Here is an 18,049-nt window from a genome sequence, read left to right as displayed (position 1 = left end):
TATTTCCTCTCTCAGAAAAATCCTTCATTCCCGGGGCCAAAGTCTGAGCAGCTCTCTCTTCTTTCCCTTCTCCTGCTCCCCCCTCCCTAAAGAATTCATAAAACTCACTCACCCCTCTCTTAGGAATGTGTAATCTGAGGTCCACACACTGTGCCTGTTGTAAAACCCTGGTCATTTGTTGTACGTATTCTTGTATGTTAAATGTATACACCCATTTATTGTAAAAGGCTGAGAAATATGTTGGCAGTTTATAAATTTGTGTTGCTAATAATAACTTGATGGATGTGTATATTTTTCAATCTTGTGCACTGTATGCACTGTATATACTGTATGTAACTATTAGGAATGTGCAGCCGGCTTGATACCTGTGGGACCCATGGGTTGGTTGGGTTTGGGTCGACCTCTGCACATCATTTGCGGTTCTCGGGCGGGTTCGGGTTCACCCGTGGGTGTGGCAGGTTCGGGCACATCACCTCGGCACATCACTTACAGTTAGCGGGCGGGTTCGGGTTTAGCTCTCCATGCCTGTGACCTAACACTGCTAGCCTTCGTCTTCCAGCTTCTGAATTTATAGGTGCGCGCCCGCCCCCACCCTGTCACGTTGCAACGTTATTGTGGGGTGGTTTGGACGTGGGTCTATAAATACAGGGCAGAAGTTGGGTCGGTTGGGAGCGGACGGGTTATGGTTGAGTGCGGGTCGAGTTTTTCACATCACTTGTAACTATGTTAGGGGCAAGGGGTTAGTTTTAGCCAGTATGTGCTTAACAAAATAATAATACTGTTGCTTTCTTGTGCAGATGTGTACACCAAAACAACCGAAACCTTTATTGAAAAAAAAACCCAGAACATCTGTTGATAAGTTAAAAATTATGGTTGTATGTTTAGTTGAACACGTATTTACAACTGAATGCGAATGCCATAGACATACATTAATATAGTTTATAAAGCTGCGTGTGCAACACCTCCAGAGCTTCTGGATGCCCATGCATTGATAAACATGGCTCAATATTAATCAGATCTGAATATTTTATTTTCCCATGGTAGTGTAAAGGTCACCAATGCCTTTTCAATTTTCAGCAGCATCATGTTATACAGATATATAATTCTTAAGGTTGCCATACACTCTAAGATCCGATTGCTTGGTTAGGTTGCCAGCGGATCTTCTCCCATTATCCCCTAATTTGGTTGTTTGGCCCCAGGTCGAATTAGAAAGACAGGTGAGGTCCCCGATCCGACTGATTTTTAAACCTGCCCGATTTCAGGCCAGATGTCGGGCAGGCCCATCATTAATGCCCATACACGGACCGATATGCTGCTGAATCGGTCTTAGGGACCGATATCGGCCCCTGTATGGCAGCCTTTAGGCTGATGTACTGGCCACTATAGGGAATTATGTGCAGAGGAAACAAAAAAAAGATCGGAAACTAACTAAACTTTTGCACCAGCTGCAGGAGCTTGCTAAGATTTTGGAACAGGGAAACAAACAGAACAGTAGGTTACAGTAACAGTTACATCTCAGCAATGGGCTCAGCTCTTACAAAGTTATATGTCAAGGCCTTTTAAATTTAAATTTAAAATTATGCAGAAAAAAATGTTTAATTTTTAAAATATTGTAATTGGATAGACCTAGGCTTAGATACAGTAGATAAATTGTTTCAAAATACAGAACTAAAATCTTTTGAACAATTAAGCCAACAATATAATATCCCTAAATCTGAAGAATACAAATATTTCAAAATCCGGAAATTTTTACAAACCCATACTTCAACCCCACTACTCCTACCCTCCCAAGTTAATAAACTTTTACTACCAGAAAAGATATTTCAAAAAGGACTATCCGTGTTCTATAAGACATTATTATCGGATAGAGTAGAACCTCCTAGGTGTCAGTTGACAAGATGGCAGGAATATTTACAGTTAGATTTAGACCAAGAAGAATGGGAGCTAGCAGTCAAATTGCTGAGAAAGTCCACACACTGTGTGTCTCATCATGAGAATCTCTTAAAAATGATATGGAGATGGTACCTCACTCCAGTAAAAATCACCAAATTCGATACCAAAGCTACTCCACTTTGTTGGAGAGACTGTAAACAAGCAGGTTCTTTGGAACATATCTTTTGGGAATGTCCTAAAATCCAAGGATTGTGGAAGGAAATAGAGGTTTTTCTTAGGAAATTACCTATGAATTTGATGTGTATTCCTCCCAGTATGGCCCTTCTCCACATAAAGACCATGGACTTGCCTCCCAAGGAGAGACTGATTTTTAATCACATTTTTGTGGTTACCAGGTGTAAGATAGCAGAAAATTGGAAATCTAAAATAATTCCCAAAATTGAAGATATTCTTAAAACTGTAGAGTTTAATCTCAATGCAGAAAAAACCTGGGCAATCAGATCAGGAAATTTACAGTCCTTTCTGGTGAGATCAAGTTTATGGCATTCGATATACTCAGATACTAAATTGAATGATCTTAATTAGAGGTTATAAATCCCATAAATCTAATACATCCAATACATCCTATAAACCCTCTCACAGAGATGGAGACTTTTCCAGTTGTGTACTCTGCATAACACAATAATTTATGAGGAGAGCGTACTGTTCTTAACTCTTAGCAATTGAATACAACTTCATTAGTTGTAGTATTAGGTGTAGTTGTAGTTATAGTTTTTACTATATGTATACTTCCTTATTGGGATATATCAATTTATTATAGTAAAATATTGCTCTATATTTTTGGTGAAGCAAAATTTCTTAATGATACAGCTTGACTATGTTCAATCAATCCTTAGATGGATGCGACCCCTAGGATCTCAGTAGTGTCAGTTTATACGCGTTTTCAACGCGTGATTAGTATACGGGTATAAATATACGTGTACATAACAAATTTCTTAACCAACAATATTAAATTATATTATATCATATTTTATCATATGTTGACCAATACTGAATGTATAAGTTTTCAACGGCTGTTATTATTTGTACTGCAGATTATTTTTCTGCATAATGTAAATATTAATGTTTGAAAATATTTTAATGCCTTTATTTGGCTATAATGTTTAAAAAATCCCAATAAAAATGATTGAAACTAATTTTTAAAATATTGTCACTGAAATAAAATCTTTAATTGTTGGCCATATTTTCTAATTTTTAGATAAATGACCGTATCACTAAATAAATATCATAAGTAAATATCATTTTACTAATATGATATCCCATCTACAGAGAACAACTATGTAAAAAGATTATTATTATTACGCTGTTGAAAGGTACAAAAGACTGTGGATCTACAATGTGATATTAGCTTGCGATGGAAGTAGGATGTGCAGCAAACAGGAACTGATGTATTTTTAATAATTAGTATAATTATCAGTGGATGAAAGAGCAGCTGCTTCACTTAATCATTTTTGTGAGGTTGTTGGGACTCCAATTTGCCCATGGGCAGCAACCCATAGCAACCAATCAGTTACTGGATTTTTCAGCCAGCCGCAGGTAGAACAATAAATGCAACAATTTGGTTGCTGTTGGTGACTGCAGATGAGAAAATTTTCCCAGCGTTGATAAAGAACCCCTGTCATGTTTTCTTTTCCTTCCCATTGAGGAGGTCATGGTTTTGGAGGATTCTTCTCTTTTTTTAGCCGTACTTGGATGGCTCAAGACACTGCTTGATGACTGTGATGTCTATAAGAAAAAAAAAAACAATAAATAGTAGGAGATATTATTTTTCCCTTTTTTCGGTTCTGTTTAACAGAAGTGAAGTGGCAAGCTGTTGCAAAGAAGTTTGAAGATTGGACTTTTCCAAACTGTGGTGGAGAAATTGATGGAAAGCATGTGAGTATCCAACCCCTCAACAGATCTGGCTCTAATTATTTTAGCTACAAGGGATTATTTTAGTATTGTACTTCTGGCAATAAATAAGGTCAAATATGTATTCTTAATGGTCAATGTAGGAAAAAATGGAAGGTGGTGGAGCCATGAAACAAACATTTTTTTATCAGCAGCTAAAAACGCCACAGCTTTCGTCTACATAACTACATAATATAGCTACATAACTTTCTATATTGCACAACTAGTGATTCTTACCTGCCAGACAGTATGTTAGAGAGAAAGGACATGGGACACAGCCCTGTTATATTAGCTGAGCAGTGATGCAAGCCAAATGGGCTATTGGAACTCAAAGCTGCTTTGCAAAATGCAAATACTGATTCCAGATATGAAGCATACTTCAGTGGTGTTGGCGCAGTACATTAGCAAGCAGCTATGGGTTAAAAATGTGGCATCATTGAGGAATTATATGTCAATAAACATGCAACTAATGGGTAATAAACCTTTTAATACCTGTTAAATGTATGCATTATCCTTTATGGTTTTTTTAAGTAACAGTAACTGTTACCATGGAGAAAAATACTGTTTCCTTCTCTTCTTCTTCCTGGGCTTCCCCCTCTGCATGGTTTTTGTCACTCCTTCCCAATTCTGCAGAAAGGAGAAGTTTGACCTGGAGTTCCTCACCACTTCCTCTGTGAAAAGGTCAGAGTACTGAAGTCGAGGTATGTAGAAATGGGTAGCAGGGGCCCCAGCCTGGACTTAAGTCAGCTCTTTCTTAAAAAGCTTTTCTTTTGCACATCAGCTGAAGGACATATAGATTTACAAGCTCTTTATAAGCCTTCTCTAATTTTATTCTTGTAAGCCACAGATTAAACCTTCCATAATCAGTGAAGTGCCCAGCATAGTGCAATAAATTCTCTCAGGAATTCAGGACTCTTCATTTTCTACAATGACATGATACAATATACAGTAGCTGGGAAAATTGTTAAATAAATAATTAATACAATAACTGTTTTCTTAAAGCAAAACAAACAAATGGAATTAATGGCTGTTGGTTTGGGTGTGATTTTTAAATAAAAACGCTTACCTGAAAGATTCTAGTAAATTTTTGTAAGATTGTACAAAGTTGTTTATCAGCAAAACATTGGGAGATTGCTACAAATGAGACCAGATTGCTACAAATGAGACTGCAATCAAGGGTTGAACAAACTACACCTACTTTCTGTTTCCATTGCCATATAAGATCTGCACATAGTGGATCAAGACATGGGTACTGCTTTGTCCAGAAAGGAGATGGTATACATGGTGTCCATCTTGGAAAGGAAAGATTATAACTGCAAGAAGGGAGGATATTTCTGGCCTGATATCAGGAAAAATAATATTTTGGACATGGTCATCCAAGGGCTTCAGAAGAGGTTTGAAGTTAAAGACAAACTTTGGAAAAGGTAGTCAGATTTAAAGTGTGTTTACCATTTATTATTTTACAGATGAAAAACATAAAAGTTCCTTATGACAAAGAAAAATATTAGAGGAGGTAGCTCTACATCTGTGGAAAAACCTAATATGCTATAGTCCAGTGATGCTTGTGAGAATGACAAGGAGGAACATAATATTGAAATTATACTGATAATGCTGCTTATGCCATTCACAAGAGCCAGGAAACAAGAATGAGCCAGAAGAGCCAGAAAAAGAATGCCAAACCTATAATCCTCTTAAAGTCAAAAACCTCTGAACCCTCTGATGCATTGGAATACCCAGGTGAAAACGTGCCCTAGCAGCCCCAACATCATAGTTACCAGTATAGGTAGCTTTATATTGATTATTATAATTGTTTATCTCCAAGGGCCCATTACAGTAAAAAATTAATAACTAATAGCATTTGTTTGCTTTATTCCACTGAAGAAAACATCATACCACCACATAATAAACCCCTTTGTCGTTGGATGGAGGGGCTGGCTGACCTTCAAATTTCAAACTAGGTTTCCAGTGCACAAACCACCAGAGTTTTTACTCTGCCTTCTACCTCTGTGTTTAGATCTCCTCCATGCTCATTTTTCTATCTGCTGTCATGGATGTGTTCTTAGTTCTCCTCCCTCCTCACCCTAATGCTTTCATAAACCTATAAATGTAATCTTGGGTTAGCGTTATGGTTAGAGGGAGCTCTGTAAGGAGTTGCCTACTCTCTAAACTATTAAAATCTGATACATTATTTGATACATCTCTTAAAAGCAGTTGCTTCAACCCCTACTGGGCATACTCCCCTAGATTTCCTAAAGCCAGTTGTTACAATTGATACATTAGTTGCTGACCTGCCTCTGACACTGAAATGAAAAACAAAATATTTAGAAGGCCTCCAGTAAGCCTCCATTAATTTGTGATTAACATTAAATAATGCCATATTGATGAAAAACTGTCTAAACTAAATATTTTTTAGTGGGCTCAGAGTCTATAGTGATGAAGAGGGCCAGATGGTAGCAGCAGGTCAAATAGGGGGCCTGAGACTGACCCATTTGATGGTACCATGTATTAGTGACTGCACCAGACCTCATCAGAGGTGAAAAAAGACTACAAGGTTACATCTACTGACAGTACAGCTGCTAATAGAATGAGGGAAAAAAGCATAAAGTTATCTCAAGGTAGTATGAGCATCTCTCACACCTATTAGTAATATATTCTGTTTTCCATTACCCATTTAATGGCAGGCATCTTATACTGACAGGTTTTTATTTTGAAATCCAATGTGACAATCACATCACTGTTTACCAGCATCTTATAAGGAACATAGGACTATGTATATTGATTTCCAGTTTGGCAATAAATGGCAGTCACCTCTGGCGTTAGTGAGTTGCCTTATCCGTTGTAGTTTATAGATCATCCTGCACGTCACTAGCATTGTTTGTATTGATTTCTGAGGGCATGGTAAATGTTAAATGGCAAAAAATTATGTACCATAAACACAGAGGCTATTGTACTGTTCTTGTGTTACAACTGCACTATAACAGGGAAGACTCATGCAGTAAAAAAATTGCCTTTCTTATGCTGGTAAATCCTCTGCTTTTTCCTGGTACCTGGTTAACTCAGATGGTGTACTTGGTGTGCTTGAAATGGCCAAACACATGCCAAATGTAAAGGTGTCTGACTGAAAGGCCGCCATTTGAATGGTCAGATATTATATGAAGTGACCATGCAAGGGGTCTGTTGTTCTTACTTGAACTATTAGATCTGATAGGAAGTATAGAGAAACTGTGGCCACTTATTTACCAGTGCACCACTGTCAAGCTGTTTTTTTTCAGATTAAATGTTCAGTTTAAACAAATTAATTGTAATCCAATAGGATCAGACCATGTTCTATATCAGTGCTATCCAACTTATGCGATGCAGAGGGCCGGAATTTCTCTAGCATACATGGTGGAGGGCCGCTAATGGAAGCCAGTTTTGGCCACTCCCCTTTTTGAACCACACCCACTTCAAACCACACCAATTTTATCACATTACATTACATTAACATTTATTTATAAAGTGCCAACATATTCCACAGCGCTGTACAATATGTGGGTTACATACATTGGACATACAGAGTAACATATAAAGCAATCAGTAACCGATACAAGAGGTAAAGAGGGCCCTGCCCAAAAGAGCTTACAATCTACAAGGAACACAATGGTGGTAGTGCAGCAAAAACCCAAATGCTTGGTTCTCACTGCGGGGGTATATCAACAGTTATTCATATATGAAAGAATTATATTATGTCATATTAAGACACACCCTTAAATCCATATGCCTCCTCCTCCCCTGTGGATAGCACAGCAACCCCCAGCAACATAATTACACACCTTAGGGACCATTTAATGGCTGTTTCCAACTACTAACAAACTCCCAGAACAAACCCCTTCCAGGTTCACCTCTCACAGGCAGCATAGGACAGGCAGAGTATGGCACACACAGGCAGCACTCTGCCTCCCTCATGCTGCCTGTGTGTGCCATACTCTGCCTGCCCTATGCTGCCTGTATGTGCCATACTCTGCCTCCCTTATGCTGCCTGTGTGTGCCATACTCTGCCTGCCCTATGCTGCCTGTGTGTGCCATACTCTGCCTGCCCTTAGCTGTCTGTGTGTGCCATACTCTGCCTGCCCTTAGCTGTCTGTGTGTGCCATACTCTGCCTGCCCTATGCTGCCTGTGTGTTCCATACCCTCCCTGCCCTATGCTGCCTACGTGCCATACTATGCCTGCCCTATGCTGTCTTTGTGTGTTCCATACCCTTCCTGCCCTATACTGCCTATGTGCCATACTATGCCTACTCTATGCTGCCTGTGTGTTCCATACCCTCCCTGCCCTATACTGCCTATGTGCCATACTTTGCCTACCCTATGCTGTCTGTGTGTGTGCCATATACACAGGCAGCATAGTCCAGGCACTACATACAATGTCTGAGGTGTGAACAGGTGAACAATGTGGATGATTACAGCCTGAGCCTGAGGTGTGAACACTGCAGGGAGTGAACAATGCAGAAACTAAAAGGTGTGAAAAACACAGGGGATTACATTTTTAAACAACACAGGGGGATTACAGCCTGAATTTGAGGGGAGAACCATGCAGGGGGCCAATTAATCTCAGTACTGATACTATTTAAATTTTACACAAAGGTAAGCCATCAAAGCAGCCAGACAGGTGGGGGGCCACACAGAGGGGGGTTGAGGGCCGCTAGTTGGACAGCACTGTTCTATATAAACTGCCATGAGATGACACGCATGCCTAGATGGTCAGGCATTATGGTAGAAATCAGCCAAATTGCATATCCAGTTTTGAGCTTTTATAGCCAGTTATAGGTAGCAAGGAAAAGTATTGGTATGTAGCTGTGTGATGACACTGAAGTATGCCCCAACTCTGGGGTAATTGCTCAGTTTTAACCTCACCCTAATGCACTCTTAAATTTAGTCCCCTTGTGAGCACCTACATCCAATTTTATATGCAAACATTTGTTCCATCTTTAATCACACCCCCAAGTCCTTAGCATGAGGAAAGGTACCTGGTATGTGATGAGGGGTCAGGGGGCATCCTGGATCTGCAGACATGCTGTATGACCAATAAGATGGCAAAATCACCACTTTAACTAGGGATTCATTTAACATTAGGTGCCACAGGGATGCAAACAAGTAATTACTGCATTACAACATGTTTTTTTTTTTTGGGGTGACCCACTTACAGGTCAGCTATACACATGATAGTTTGCTAATTATTTTCTATGTGTGTTAATGTAGGTTCATGTCTATGTAGTATGGAATGGAACAAATTATTTATTAGCCATGTAACCTGCTGATCTGGCAACTCTATCCCTTTAAAATCCAATATTTATAATTTCTTCATTGTGCAAAGTTCTTAATTACTGAGTGGCAATTTGCATGCTGAAGCTGCAAGTTGGAGTGATATCACCCCCCTCTCAGCAGCCGACCAGCAGAAAAATGGGAAGGAAGCTATATAGCAGCTCCCAGTAGGTATCAGAATAGCACTCATCAGTTAGAAATCCAGGTCCGGCTTGGGACTCCTCCATGGGAGTAAGAGAAACATTAAGTTACCTGAAAGCAATTTTAATGTGTAGCACCGGCTCCTTCTGAAAGCTCAGACTTGGGCACAATGCCGGTAACATAAGCACATTAATAAAGCCCAGTTACTGAAAATCCTTTAAGCTAATAGTAATCACAGAAGCCCACAAATCACCTAAAGATAGGAAATATTTCTTAACTTGGTTGTCTTTTTAATTTTTCATGCACTGCATTATAAGTAACAACTTTAGAGGCCTTAGACAACTAAACAACTTTAGAGGCCCTAGAGTAGTCCTCCTCTACGGTGGCCATTTTAGGACATCCTCACTAGAGAATTGAGTCCTACATGCGATACAATACAGGTTCTACCTCTGCTTTTCCCCACTTTTAAATTCCTTTTTCACTCAAATTGTTAGTCGTACTTCTTTGACCCTTGAAGGTTCCCTACATATCAATTTAAATATCTAGTATTCTGAGATTATGTGACAAAGTGACAAAGTTTTCTGAATTTTTTACCATGATTTTCAATTATTTAGTAACATATTAAAAATTCAAACGGGGGAAAAAGAACTCTACCAGGAGTGGGGTTCGAACCCACGCGGACATACAGTATGTCCATTGGATCTTAAGCCCAACGCCTTAACCACTCGGCCATCCTGGTGAGCATGGGAATGTACTGCAGTGCATTTTCTGTTGAAAGGAACCTGTCACCCTAAGAAATAATTGCAAATCCTTTTCAATCATGTTAGTTGAGCAAAATAAACTTTACTTACACTATATAAATGATTTAAATTTTGTTCCCTTCAGTCCTGGAATTCACAATCACAGCAAGCAGGCAGGTGCCATTTTGAGGACACTGTTATTAAGACGAGCTTAGCATCATACCAAAATCTTGTGTATTTGCCAGAATAGGAGACCTAATGCTTATGCATTAGCTACACAATTACAGACCATGAGGAGGGAGGAGGCATGTGAGGGGTGCAATGACCTCTAGGAAGTTCTAAATGGAGACATAGAGGCAGGACAGGCAATAAATGATTGACAGCTCAGATTTTTAAAGGAATACTGCCATGGAAAGATTACAGTATGTTTTTTCAAAAAGCATCAGTTAATAGAGCAGCATTGAAATCCATTTTTCAAAAACACAAACAGATTTTCACATTAGGCTATCCATATTCTTCATTTCCCAGGGTGCCACAGCCATGTGATCTGATAAACTTCAGTCACACTTTACTGCTGAGCTGCAAGTTAGAATGATATCAACCCCCCTCCCTTTTCCCCCCAGCAGCCGATCAGCAGAACAATGGGAAGGGAGCAAGATAGCAGCTCCCAGTAGATATCAGAATAGCACTCAATAGTAAGAAATCCAAGTCTGGCTTGGGACTCCTATGGTTACATGGGAGTAGGAGAAATGATAGGTTACCTGAAAGCAGTTCTAATGTGTAGCGCTGGCTCCTTCTGAAAGCTCAGACTCAGGCACAATGCACTGAGATGGCTGCCTACATGCCAATATTACAACTAAAAAAATACATTAGTTGGTTTAAGAATAACATTTTTAATGGCAGAGTGAATTATTTGCTATGTAACTTAGAAATGTAAATAAGTTATGTAATATAGAAATGAAAAGTATGCCATAAAAATCATGATAGTATCCCTTTAAATACCTTTATAACCTATATTTTAAAAGAAAAGAGAATTTGGGTTATAGGTTTAGTTTGCAAAAGACTTTTATTATACAACTTTTTACACAGGATGACAGATCCCCTTTAACCGTATGGTTATTTTTAGTGGCACTTGACAGCTTTCTGTAACACAAAGGTCCTTGATAGTGATTCAACATTAAAACTGCAAAATGCTGGCATGCTGCTGCCATCTGAAAGGGAATCAACGTTGCTTCACATGGGGTTGGAGCCTGGGGAGCGCCTGACCAGAGCAGCGCTGCTAAAGTTAATCTAGCATGGGCCCAGAAAGTGGCCCTCTTGCCTCTGTAAGCACAGGTTATGTAATGTTTGTGGGCCATTATGGCCTGTAAACACATGCTGTTTAAGAAGGGTGCTTGTGAACAGTGTAAACTGAGTCGTATGGTCTTTATAATCACTAACACGGCCCACAGTACACCCATGTTTCTCCTGAGAATTAGCCCATGCTTTACTGTGTGTCGCTAATCATTGCTCTTGGGTCAATATATTGCCTCTCAAATGACTGTGCTGTGCGGGAGGGGCAGGGTTGTAGTTTTCCCCTGTCAGCCACTCTGTGCTGGTGTTGCATTACATAAAAGGTGCTAAATAGCCACCCAGTTACTGCACATGTTTATAAATTAGCTTGGTATGGACATACATGATGCATAAGTAAGGAGACTACAGTGGGTATTGATGTCCTCCTGGGCAGTTGTGTCCCTATTTTGCACTTGCACATTGCCTTCTGCTATTGCAGAATTGGTTTAGGCCTGTGCTATCTGATACTACTCATTATTTTTGTGTTATATTTTTGTGTTACTGTTCCTTTAAATAAAGCAATGTTTGTGTTTGGGGGGGGAAGACATATAGGTGTTAACCCTCCTTCCCCTTACCTATTCCTTAATGAATGTTAATGCGTATGTTAAACTTACCTTCATCGCGTTGGGGGAGGGTGGGCAGCAGCTCGGGGAAGCATCTGGCGGGGACTATCAGGGCCTACCGGGTTTTTTCCTGGTGCCCCAGCAGACCAGTCAGTCCCAGGAAAGATCAGAATTGTTACATGTATGGCCACTTTAAGATGCATCAAATGTAGCAAATGTGTTGGTTAAATGATAATAAAGGTACACAACAGTTGTGCAATTGTATTTTGAATAGTTGACTTGCATTACTAAGCATACTAATTGCTTATGGGTAAACAATAGGGATAGATAACATTTCGGGGTTGTGAAACATCAAAGCCAGTTACATCACCTTGGCTTCCATAAATTGTAGATAAAAGGATCTTAATTTTTTGTAAGGGCAGGGGTACACGGGGAGATAAGTCATCCAGCGGGCGACTAATGTCCCCGCAATGCCATCCCAGCGGTTAGAATGTAGATCTCTGGTGGGATGGCATATGCATTGCTGTTCCTCTCAAGGCAACTTCGGGCAACTGTGGGACATCACAGTGACGTGTATGCCATACCACCTGCGATTTACATTCTAGCCGGTGGGATGGCATTGTGGGGAAATTAGTCGCCCGCGACAACGAAGATTTTTCACTGGGTGACTAATGTCCCTGTGTACCCCTGCCCTAACTAGTTGATAGGGTTTAAGGATAATGTATATAATCTTTCTATGCTGACTCCCTGTGCTACTATTTTATGCACTTTAAGGGTGAAGGCACACTAGCAGCTACTTTTTCAAGGCAACTAAACTCCAGAAAATACCCTGCCATAGACAATAGTAAGACTTGCCTCTGCTAAAACACACACAGGGACAATTATGAGTAAATGATCAGCATTGTCTATTTTAGTAGCTACGACAAGTAGCTGCTACTAGTAGCTCTGTGTGTCTTCACCCTAACTGTATTAATAACTGGTGCTGTACCCTGTTCATTGAACACAGCAATAAATATTCTTTATTTTTATATAAAATATTACAAGCCTGAAGAGTATTATAAGACCCATAGACATGCAAGTGAGTTGGCACTTGTAAAGGTAGTTGTATTATACTGCTAAATCTGTAAGCAGTAATTCATTTCTGACATCAGTAACTAGAGCTTAGTAGTAAGGATGTGTTATTGATATGCAGGCCTTAGGAGAGTCAGACTCTAACAATAATATCATTAAGAGGGAAAATGACTAGTACACCTATAGTCTAGCTACTAATTCTTATTTGGGTGTTTTTAGTTGAAGCTACAGTTGACACGCTACTTTATGTCTTTGCTATGTATATACCAACTGCTCTATGCAAATATAAGGCTTATGTTCTAGAGCAAAAACTTCATGCAAATGCAAAAAGAGAAGAAAATATGATACACAAACTGTGTATTATAAAGACCTTTTATCTGTGTGGGTTCCTCTGATACTAGCATATATAGCTATACTAGCACTGCAGTGTGTGTTGGCACTATATAAAGAATAAGAGGAAGAAGAATCTGTTTGACTGGAACCATTTTACTGCATTAACATTCCAATTTGTACACATTCATTCATATTTTTATTATGTAGAAGTATAGTCTGTGTAATCACATATGCTTAAAGATATTCAGATCTGTCATTAAATGGAATTATACACGATAATCTGATGAGAAAAAAAGGCTTGGTTTTGTTTCTTGTATAACTGGTTTGGTTTTAACAGCTTTCTAATAGTGTTGAGCTGCAACAAGTTAACACAGGAAGCTAGAACAGAGAGCTACAGGGCTGTCTTTAACAGAAGGCTATCCAACACAAGGAACAGTAAGTGTAATTTAGATGGGAGAAAAAATAAGATAATATTAAAAGTACCACCGTGCTGTAAACCCAACTCCCAGAATCCTGCAGTAGCAACTAAAAGCAAATGGCATATAACATTATAATGGTCTAAGTTTGCCTACTGAATTGGAAAGAAAAAAGCAAAATAGATTAACATTTGGAAGAATACAGAAGCCAAAAGGTTTAAAGGAACTTTATTTGGGCATACAAAACATACAAAGGTTAATAAATAGGTACAGTAAGTACAATGCACTGCCTGACCCTGTAATGGAAATGTTGCTGTATATTGATTTGCATGTCAACAAATAAGGGTTTAAATTATTACTAATTTAGGGATACATGCAGTATGTGTTCTCTTAAGTACCCACAATGCAGTGTTTTGAAAGGACGGATCAGACTCATTGGATACATATATAATAAAAATTAAACAATAAGATTTCGTAGAAAAATTAAAGAACACAAAAATAAAAACAAAAAAAATGATTTTAAGTAGTTAAATAGCTTTGCATAAAGCAGTTATATTAAATGCAACTTAAGCCCTAAGCAAACCTATCTTTGACCTATCTTAGTGCAGTGCAAATTCCCAGCCCTATAAGGAGTTAGAACCCACGGAGTGGTTGAGTTGCCCGTGATAGATCTCTGCTATCGTGGGCAAGAAACTACTCCGACAAAAGCTTTCCACCGGCAACAATAGAAGTCTAGACTCTAAAAGGTCTAGCAATCCATCTCACCAGCAAATAAGTTCTTTGACTTTTGTGTCTGACCAGCCCTCCCCCCCACCTAGACTCATCAGGTGCATATCCAGTTAGGCTACTGGCATACACAGCAATTTTGGGGTATTTCTGGCCTGCGACATGTTTTCTGCACTTAGTAGGAACTATCATAGCTAATCCAAACTTGAAGTTCTTAGCAGCTTTTCAGTTAGTCTTTTTTTTATTTTGTATGGTTTTTTAAATTATTTACAGCCTTCTTCAGCTTTTGAATGGGGGGCACTGACTCCCACAGACAAACTACTGTTACTTTTTATTACTTTTTCTATTTAGGTCTTTCTTATTCATATTCTAGTTTCTCATTCAATCGAGTGCCTAGTTGATAGGATAATTTAGACCCTAGCAACCAGATATGTGCTGAAATTTCAGACTGGAGAACAAGAAGCTAAATAATTAAAAAACCACTAAATACAAAAATAAAAACCAATTGTAATTTTTTTCAGAATATCACTGCTTAAATCATATTAAAGGAACAGTAACACCCAGGCAACTTCGGGATATTGTAGCAAAGCGTATGCCATCCCTCCGGTGATTTACATTCTTGCTGCTGGAATGGCATTGTGGGGAGATTAATCACCCGCGGCAACAAAGATTTGTTGCAGGGCGACTAATCTCCCCATCTGCCACTTCCCTTAAAGTAATTAAAGAATAATGTACTGTTGCCCTGCACAGGTAAAATGGGTGTGATTGCTTCAAGAACACTACTATAGTTTATATAAATAAGCTGCTGTGTAGCCATGGGAAGAAGCCAGTAATGCTGGAGAAAGGAGAAAAGGTTACATATCAGATAATAGATAAAACACCATTATATTCTACAGAATCTATCTGTTATCTGCTATGTAACCTGAGCCTTTTTTCATTTTGAATGGCTGCCCCCATGGCTACACAGCAGCTTTTTTATAAAAACTATAGCTTTTTTATATAAACTATAGTAGTCTTTCTAAAGCAAATGCACAACTTTTACCAGCGCAGGGCAACAGTACACCGAAGTGTATAGATGTATTAGTTCGATACATTTTATTTTTTTGGTGTTTCTGTTCCTTTAAGGTGAACAACCCTTTTAAGTTCTTGTGCAGATGTACTAACAGCAGCAGTTTGTCTACAAGTCTACTAGACTTAAAAAAGTTTCCTCACCAAGCCCATCAAAGTGTATGCTTTTGGCTTAGTTCCCAATTTAACACTGATGTAAGTTCTTTTAGAAATAGCACACCCAGATCCTTCACATACAGAATTTACCTGCAAGGGCATGCTCTGTGTAAATGTAAACACACAGGGGCAGATTTACTAAAACTTTAACATTTCTCATATTTTTATTTTTAAAACTAATTTCCACGAATGTCTGACATTTACCAAAAAATCTGAACTGAAAAAGTCCAAGTGGGAAAAAGTCACAGAAACGGCAACTTTTTTGAAAACCCGAACTTTCCGAATTGTTACACAAAAATCAGCATAAAAAATCCAAAACCTCTAAAGTTTTGAGGCAAAAGAAGGATCTTTTGGGAAAGGGAAGGGGCATCTGCCATTGACATCTACATGATCGTGGCAACTTTTAGCTGGCAAATTGTCAGATTCGGATTCTTGGCTGATTGGACGCATAGTAAATCTTCCGTATCGGGGAAAAAAACGGTTGGTAAATGGCCCCCCATAATGTAAACCTAGGCATTATTCACACAGACATTTCCCAACACTTCCAATCCAGGTGTCACTGACTATATACAAAAGGGACTGGAAGGTAAGTAGGTGAGATGGGGGTGCAAATGAAAGATCCAGATTGTTGCTGTACATAAATGGTTGCACAATAGATTTATCCATGAGACAAGATTATTGGAAAACACTGGTTTCCTTCAGAAACAAATTAGAATCATACCCAGTAGTATATTTAGAATAGTAAGCTAAACCAGGGACAGTGACTTTGTCCATTGAAATTTTGGAGATTTGAAATTATAACCTTTGAAACGTAACCTTCTTACCTAGTAATAGTTTCAAAGTTGTGAATAAAGAACAGCTAGTGAGCCTATGACATTTCCATGTAGCTACTGCATGGCGTCTTCTCGCAGACAAAACTGGTTGTTCAAGTCTGACCTATCCATATCCAGAATTGTTCAGAATCAACATACAAATGGATCATTAATAAGCAGTCCTTAATGGCTGGCTGAGTTCAAGACCTACAATCTAAATAAAAGCATGTGTAGGTGTTAGTGCAATGTAGGCAGCATGCTTGTAGTTATATAATACATTTTGGATAAACAAAAGAATTGCCTGTGCACCTCTGATAAGTAAACCCTACAGCAACTTCACAGAATAAACTTTGCTTATACACATGCTCAGTCCTTACTTGCATGCCTTAAGTATAACAAATACAGTATATATATATTATATAAAGAGCAAATAAAGGCCTGAAGCCACACACAAGGGGACAGCTGACTGCAAGAAATATTATTGATCTACTAAACTACTATAAGTGAGCTATACACTATCCCTTGTTTAACTTCAGCCTCCATATAAACACCTAGTAAATGGTTTGTTCTATTCAACAGGCAGCTGCAGTAATAAAGTGCAAGAGCATTTACTTTATTTTCATTTAATAAGTAAAATAAAATAAAAAAGTGACTACCAGTAAATATGACAAGAAAAACAAATAGTGAGGACATTATTTTTCAAACTGAAATGTCAATATTGGCTGCTCTGGTGAAGATGCTTGGTTAAAGTAGAGGTAAAACACTGGGGCATCATTACTGTCGTTCAGCCAACTCCCTGCTCAACATATAAACCAAGTGGCTCCATAGTGCCCATAGTCCCCCAAACTTGTGATTGGAAGGTTTTATTTGTCTTGATTTCTCTATATGCAGGCCCGGACTGGCAATCTGTGGGTTCTGGCAAATTCCAGAGGGGCTGCTGTAAGATGCCATATACAGTCACTATTTATTGTGCTGGTAGGGGGCTGTTTAGGCCTCTTTGTACTTTACATGCCAGGGCAAATTTTGAATCCCAGCCTAGACCTGCCCATGTGCCTCTTCAGCACTACTAAAATTAAAAGAAAAGTATAGCATTTACAATAGAGGTATGGGATCCATTGTCTGGGAACCCGAGATCCAGAAATCTCTAAATTATGGGAAGGCCAGACTCCATTATAAGCAAATAATTCCAAGTTTTAAAAGTAATTTCCTTTTTCTCTGTAATAAAAAAACAGTACCTTGTACTTGATCCCAGCTAAGGTAGAATTAATCCTTATTGGAGGCAAACCAAAAAAGTTCATTTAATGTTTAAATGATTTTTTGTAGACTTAAGGTATGGAGATCCAAATTACAGAAAGATCCCTTTTGTGGAAAACCCCAAGTCCAGAGCATTCTGCATAACAAGTCCCACATGCTTTGTTCCAAACACATTTGATTTGGCTATTAGTAAAATGTGTTATCATACACAGGAGAAAGATTTCTGTAAGACAGAAGAAATCACATTCTTTGCGAAAAGTGAAAAACAATGAGAAACAAACCTGTGCGGTGGA

General features: G+C 38.8%; 1 non-coding gene across 1 annotated transcript; it reads right to left on the bottom strand.

Moving 5' to 3' along the window:
* Nucleotides 1-9,936: 9,936 nt before the first annotated feature.
* On the bottom strand, nt 9,937-10,024 carry trnal-uaa. The gene has a single exon. It is a non-coding gene; the product is annotated as a tRNA-Leu (tRNA).
* Nucleotides 10,025-18,049: the final 8,025 nt, after the last annotated feature.

This window comes from Xenopus tropicalis, chromosome 5 (assembly GCF_000004195.4).
Source record: "Xenopus tropicalis strain Nigerian chromosome 5, UCB_Xtro_10.0, whole genome shotgun sequence".
In the NCBI taxonomy this organism is placed as follows: Eukaryota; Metazoa; Chordata; class Amphibia; order Anura; family Pipidae; genus Xenopus; species Xenopus tropicalis.
The sequence above is the reverse complement of the archived record's forward strand: the minus strand, read 5'-3'. Positions and strand labels throughout refer to the sequence as shown.